This window comes from Haliaeetus leucocephalus, unplaced genomic scaffold (genome assembly GCF_000737465.1).
Source record: "Haliaeetus leucocephalus isolate CR32 unplaced genomic scaffold, Haliaeetus_leucocephalus-4.0 Scaffold384, whole genome shotgun sequence".
Lineage (NCBI taxonomy): Eukaryota > Metazoa > Chordata > Aves > Accipitriformes > Accipitridae > Haliaeetus > Haliaeetus leucocephalus.
This window is the reverse complement of record NW_010972820.1, coordinates 6,278,606-6,286,262: the sequence shown is the minus strand read 5'-3', so window position 1 is coordinate 6,286,262 and position 7,657 is coordinate 6,278,606.

Here is a 7,657-nt window from a genome sequence, read left to right as displayed (position 1 = left end):
GTCACGGTGTAACTAATTTTAGCCACTTAAAAGTTTTCAGTTTGAGGCCCAGTCTTACTACAGGTGTCTTACAGACACCTCAGAAGGTGTTTCATCCCTGTGTAATACCAATTTCTAAACTAGATGGACTTAATTACCACCCAGAGGTGCCTAATTCTCCATGGCAGTCAATATAGGCACAGACAGTAGCAATACCACTAGAAAAGCACACTGTTCAAGTAGGAATTTCCCACAACATACTAATAGCTCGTAGGGTTGAGCTGAGTTTTTTTCGGGTGATGAAGTCTACTATAAAGTAGTCTACCAAAAAGAAAGGCACTTAGGCATTTATGCAGCCCTCAAAACAGCTGGGTGGATCTGGAGTTTAAGTCAGCCTCTGAAAGTGATACTGAAATTTGTGACCGCTGACACTGACCACTGAGATCACATTACTACTACCTGGTTTGCTTTTGGGTCTCCACTGGATTTTCTTTCCTTGAATTTTTATACAGTCACCAACCAAAGGAGTTGTTAGACTTCGGGAGATGCTTTTGCTTGTGGACTTCTTCCTGCTACAGTGGAAAGAATAAGGCTTCAAAGCTGAAAATGCCCATCAATATGTCCTATCTGTTTCAGAACGTCTCGGCAAGTAGAATGAGTTTGTACAAGAAAACCTGAAATAGGGTCAAAAAATGCAGGAGCAAAATTAGTCAAAGGGTTCTGCTGACGATCTTCCCTGATGAATCAGGGAAAAGGGTCTTGTTTTACCTAGTCTGATGAAGCCCAAGCTGTTTGGCTGGATAGCAGACCTCATGAGATAGGTAGTGGAAGACCCTGTAATTTAGGTCAAGGAAGACCTTGTATTTAGGATTGGGAGACTGCATAGCTTATTGCTAGGGAAAGGAGTCAGGTAGTGGGTATCCTCCTTCCCTTCTTTCCTGAGCAGTTTGTGACAACATGGAAGGTAATAATCATTGATTCTCTCCATTCTGTGTCCCAAGAAGAACTAAGAAAAAACACAATAAACTCAAGCAACTCTGGCTGAAGTAAGAGCAAGAGCTTATGTTGTTATCTCTTCACTGCTTACCTGCTCTCTAGTAGCATTTCTGCCCTGTTGAATGCAGATAACAGTGGACCCAGTGTTTGACTGTAAAACATTCTCTATTTAAAACAAAATTTACTAAGGCTTTTATATCACTGCTGTAACAATCCTTTAACTTTTGAACATGCATCCCTGAATATATTTTGCATTTAGCACTGAACTAGAAACTGAATACATAAAAATTTATAACATTTTGCAATTGATTGCATACCCTTAATGCTTTTGTTTTGTTTCAGCCCTTTATTTTGATGCTTTTAAAAGATGCCACTAAATATGTTCTGTGGCAGTGATGTACCCTTGAAATATCATTGCACTCACAAGGGTCTCAAGAGACATTAATTTAGCAAGGACATACATTCTCAAGTTTCTGTGCTTTACTCCTCTTTGGTTGTTACGATGAGCAACAGCAATCAATGGTTGTTGTTCACACATGTTGTGGTCCTACTATTAGGTATATCCAGAATCATACACACACAAAAGGAAAGGGACCTGAAGAGGTCATTTAATTCATCCTCTACCCTAGTAAGGCCATTTAGAAATTGGAGTAAGCTCTAATCTTAGCCCCCGAACAACCTTGGAATAAAAGGAAAAAGCACGGGATATGCTCACAGAACATCACTGTTTAATAGCATACTAATACTGTTTGTTTCTATTAGCAGCGTCAGCTGCCTTTGGCAAAGCTGAATGTAAAGTGATGCTGACTTGCCTATAGAAGTAGACCGAGGAAGGCAGAATTGCATTATACTGTTTATTTTACTTAAATAGAACTCACACACTAATTTTCCTAAGGAAAACTTAAGTACGGAGACATTCTATAGTTGGTACTTTTTCTTTCTTAATACCAATGAAATAAGAAAAAGACAACTATAGAATGTTTTGGACCAGTAGAGGTAGACTGTGACACAGGATGCATTTCAAAACTATGAATAACATGACGACACCTCATTTATATCCTCTTGCTTGTTCCATTATCTGCCAGAAGGAACACATGATAAACTCAAATTGGGCTAACATTTTTTGTTGAAAGGGCTCCTCTACTCCATCAAGTATTTTTAGCAAAATAAATCACATTTTTTCTCATAATATTTTAAAAAGTACTTAATTTTTGTGCTCTAAAAAGCATGTATAGGACCCATTTTTCATCTTGCACCCAAGCCTCCACACTTAGAGAAAGTGTTCTGTACCAGTGCTGCAGGTGAATATTGTCCTGGCAACAATTCCATGCAGGTCTGGAAAGGAAGGAGGAAAGTGTGGCAAGATCCAGCTAGCAGAGCCTGTGAACAAGGGAAGGAGAAAGCATTGTTTTGGCAACACAGCTAGGGATAGGCACATTTGCTCTTCTGTGGAGATCAGCAAAGGCATCCTCATGGATTTAAAAATGCCAGACCAGAGCACATACTGTTGCAGGTAAGAACTGTCATACCACATAAGGCCAGTTTGGCTTCTTGTGCTGACCATGACGGGTGATGAATACGTCCTCTTACATCTCTTGCATGCTTACGGAGTTTATGGAACAAGGTGTGCGCAGTGTGATTCTTTACCTGGTTTCCACACCCGGCTGTGGAAGTCTGTAGTTCAGGAGCTGAGTCAGGTTGCACCTACACCCATCATGCTTAAAATCTACTGATGACCCAGTACTCCATGAACTGTTTAATTTTTGTTGGAACACACTTTGCACCCTGGCCTCCGGAACACATTTGTTTTAAGCTTGTTGCCTGTTAACTTCATTTCCTAGTCACCTTCTTGACACTGATAAGATTTTAAGATTTTATAAATCTTTATCATGCCCACTTGAATCCACCCTTTTCACATGCAAGAGTCCTAGTCTTGTTTGTTTTATCTCATAGACAAGCCATTCCACATCATTGACCATTCTTCTTGTTTCTCTTCGTAACTTTTCAGAGGTAATAAAACCTTTTTTCTGAGCCAGGTGGACCAGACATGTGCACATAATATTAAAAACATGTAAATTTTTTCTGGTCTTAATTCCTTTTACATGTTACAGAGCTATAAACCCAACAGTTTTAAATACTGTCATTTGTAATTATAACTAAAAAATACTCTTCAATCATCAATAAAACAAAGACTTGAGAAAACAAATGGGCTTTGCAACATCTTGAAAGTTGATATTCAGACTCCCAGATCAATGGAGACAATGAATTCCAGTGCTGAAGGTCTTTTACTGTGTATGCCATGCCCTCTTAGCATTCTCCAGATATTTTGTTCGACTGACTTTTACATGGAATACTTCAACTGCTATCATCTACCAGGTGAGTTCAGGCTGTCATCTGGATACCCAGGAGCTTTCTGAAGATCAGGCAGTGTTATTACATGTTGGAGTTTTTTTTTAAGATATGTAGGCAGGTTAGCAACCTGTTTTCCTCCTCTGAACCTCCATTTGATTTCTGTTCTTTTTTTTCTCTTAGAATTCAAACAACTACTCTGTTTTTATCTGCTGTCTGTAAACCAAGTCTTATCCCTAGGAAGCACAATCTCCTTTCATTCATCATTGGAGTGTGTTAAATTCACAAGTCTTGTCTGCATAATCAACATCTCAATTACCTTTTAAAAAACACTGTGAAAAATAAATCTCATAAAAAGACTGGAAGCCATCTGATAATTTCTTAGAGAGACTGGAGTCTAGTCACCACATGTCTAGTAGATATTAGATTGAGACAGGATCTTATTGATGCAGGACACTAATCTTCCCTCTTTTTTAAAAATTAACTTCTTAAGATCAAAAAAGTAAACCTTAAGAAGTTAATTTAAATTTGTCGCATGGAACTAGGTACTGCAGTACACCAGATCATTTCTAGTCTAGTACAATATTCCATATAATGCTAACCAGTAGAAACATACGTCTAACAACTAACAGTTCTTAAAACTGCATTCAAATAATTTTGCTGAGTGTCCTGGTTTCAGCTGGGATAGAGTTAATTTTCTTTCTAATAGCAGGTATAGTGTTATGTTTTGGATTTAGTATGAGAATAATGCTGATAACACACTGATGTTTTCAGTTGTTCCTAAGTAATGTTTATACTAAGTCAAGGATTTTTCAGCTTCTCATGCCCAGCCAGCAAGAGGGGCACAAGAAATTGGGAGGGGACACAGCCAGGACAGCTGACCCAAACTGGCCAAGGGGGTATTCCATACTGTGTGACGTCATGTCTAGTATATAAACTGGGGGGAGTGGGGCTGGGAGGGATCGCTGCTCGGGAACTAACTGGGCATCAGTCGGTGGGTGGTGAGCAATTGCATTGTGCATCACTTGTTTTGTATTTTCCAATTCTTATATTATTACTGTCATTTTATTATTATTGTTATTATTATAATTATTATCTTCTTCCTTTCTGTCCTATTAAACTGTTCTTATCTCAACCCATGTGGTTTACTTTTTCCCCCCCGATTCTCTCTCCCATCCCACTGGGTGGGGGGGAAGTAAGCGAGCGGCTGTGTGGTACTTAGTTGCCAGCTGGGGTTAGACCATGACACTGAGAAAAGAAAGTTGTTAGCTAGTATCTCATTTATACATTAATGGTAAAGCTTCATTTGTTGTTAAGCTTATTAGCATTTTCAAAATAGAAAATTTGCACATCAGAAATTAACTTATAGAGTTCTTTTTTACAATGCTGTGGGTATTTGGAACATTTATTTTTGAAAAATGGAATAGTTTTTTCTACATTTTCACAGAATTCCATCATCCTTTGCTACAACATTAGAACTCATTGTATAATTTTATTCCTCCTCAAAAATTCTGTATTTTCACTTCAAATTATTCTCCTTACATTTTTGATTTTTTCATATTATGTAAATTGCTTATTTTTGTGATTGGGGATTCTTTTTCAAAGAATGTTCAGTGTTACTGTGATATAACTAATAAATATCTAGCATTTTCCACAGAATTTTAGGAAGGGACTCCAAGGTGGTCATGCAGTCATGTCTTCATCCCAAAGCAAGACCAGTAAATCTACATCACTCCTCTCATATGCTCCTCTGGCAAACTGTCTAATCATATGTCTCCTCAGACAATCTATTCTACTATCTCTACGGCTATCAGAAAATATTTTTCTAGTATCAAAGCTAAATCAAAGCTCCAAAGAATTTGAGGACAGTTAGGGCCTTCCTGAGGCAGATATGACTTTTATGTGTTCAGTTGTTGTATTGGGTTTTTGTGGCAAGGTTTTGGTAGCGGGGGGCTACAGAGGTGGCTTCTGTGAGAATCTGTGAGATGCTTCCCCCATGTCCAACAGAGCCATTGCCGGCCGGCTCCAACACGGACCTGCTGCTGGCCAAGGCCAAGCCCATCAGCGATGGTGGTAGTGCCTCTGGGAGAACAGATTTAAGAAAGGGCAAAAGACGCTGCACAACAGCTGTGAGAGAGGAGGACATGTGAGAAAAACAGCCCTGCAGACCCCCAGGTCAGTGAAGAAGAAGGGGGAGGAGGTGCTCCAGGCACCGGAGCAGAGACTGTTTCCCGTGGGAGGGACTCCCTGCTGGAGCAGGGGAAGAGTGTGAGGAGTCCTGCCCCTGAGGAGGATGAAGTGGCAGAAATAACGTGTGATGAACTGACCGTAAACCCCATTCCCCAGCCCCCTGAGCTGCTCGTGGAGGTAAGTAGAGAATCCGGGAGTGAAGCTGTGCCTGGGAAGAAGGGAGGGGTGGAGGGAAGGTGTTCTGAGATTTGGTTTTATTTCTCATTACCCTACTCTGGTTGATTGGTAATAAATTGAATTAATTTTCCCCAAGCTGAGTCTGTTTTGCCCGTGACGGTAACTGGTGAGTGATCTCTCCTGTCCTTATCTCAGCCCATGAACCCTTTGTTATATTTTCTCTCCCCTGTCCAGCTGAGGAGGGGGGAGTGATAGAACGGCTTTGGTGGGCACCTGGCATCCAGCCAGGGTCAACCCACCACTGTTGTCTTCTGTGGTTGTCCGCTCCATGAAGTTCTCCAGTGTTACTATGTCAGTATTCAGCAGTCAACACATCATTTGGCAAGAACTGCAGTTGTATTATCTCTTTTTGTTTGCTTCTGAAACTAATTGTTACTAGCTTCGTTCAGTGTCCCCTGTCTGACTGCAGAGAGTGAACAATAGATCCCCATCTCTCCTCCCCATGCCACTCATCATTTTTCCACTTCTACTATTTCCTCTCCAGTGTTTCTTTCCCAGACAGCAGAGTTGCAACTCAGTTCCCACTTGGATGGAAGCCAACGCACATCTCTTGATGGTCCTTGTTGTCCTTTCCAAACCTTTTCCAATTCTTAGATCTCTCTTCTCCAATTTATCCTTACAGGTCAGAGTCACGGGAACATGTTACAGCATTATCTCACTAAAACATTGTACAGAATGAAACAATGAAACCATTACACAGAATCAGATCACAACAGATCCCTGTGGATTCCCACACACTTCCTTGCATTTGGAAGTAGATTATTAACAACTTGTTGGGCTATGATTATCCCACCATTTTTACATTACCACTTTACAGCCTTTTCATGTAACCCATACTTCCCAGTCTTGCCAAGATTACATTAACACCTGAAGCATCATTAAAGCCAAAATACCTGACATTGAATGCTTCTTCACACTTGTGCGTGTATGTATAATCCTGCCAGAGGAAGAAATGAATTGATAGACTCCTGCTGGCAGTTGTTTCCTGGCACAATTCTAGGTGCCTACAGTTTTTGTTCTGGCACTTTTGCTGCACAGACTTACTGATAAATCCCTGGGTTTTCCTCCCTCGCACCTACATTTGCTGTTTTCAAGCCCCACCAGTCCTTCAGGAGTCCATGTCAGCTAGGTCTTGACAAGTCTTAGGAGGGAGTTCATGAGGCGCAGCTCACTTGAGAGCGCCTAACAGATCTTTCCTTAGTCTATTCTCAGAGTGTAACAATTTCTCCTTGGATTCAAGTGCTTTATCTGCTTTGTTGTAGTTGGGAGTGACAACTGAAACACAAAAAGAATTGATAAATAATTGATGAACATTTGTTCTTTGCTTCTCATGTCTTACTCTATGTATTATTGCTATTATTAAATGCTGCTTACATTTTTTTTTAGGTTACAGTTCCTCCATCTTGCTTTTCCTGAGCTTACTTTTAAAGTGCTAGTAAAGTCCATCACACTTTTCATCCTTGCTACATGCTTCCTTCTTCATTTTCAGTAACACCTCAGGCTTACAGGTCCCAGAGTTTGACTGGTGAAAACCCCTTCATCCCTGGCCTGGGGCTTACTCTCATCAACACTGCAGCCTGGCTGCAATTTCAGGCCAGGGATGACAGCAGAGCTGCCCCATGCTGCTCAGCTGCATTTGCCAGGCGCCATTACGGCCCCTAGCTCGTAGGCCCAGGAAACGAAGGCCTCGAGGCAACACTGGCAGGACCACTCGGGGGAGGCGATTCCAAAAGGCGGTCCTTTTTTTTTTTTCTTTCCAAAAACTGTAACAAACAGAAGTCTAAATGTCCCTATACCACAGGTTTTTGAAAATTTATCCCCCCCACCCCTTTTCTTTTGTCCCCTAGGAAAAAACTAAGCGGAACGAAACGCCGCTACCGCCGCGGCCTACGCCCCGCGCGCGACT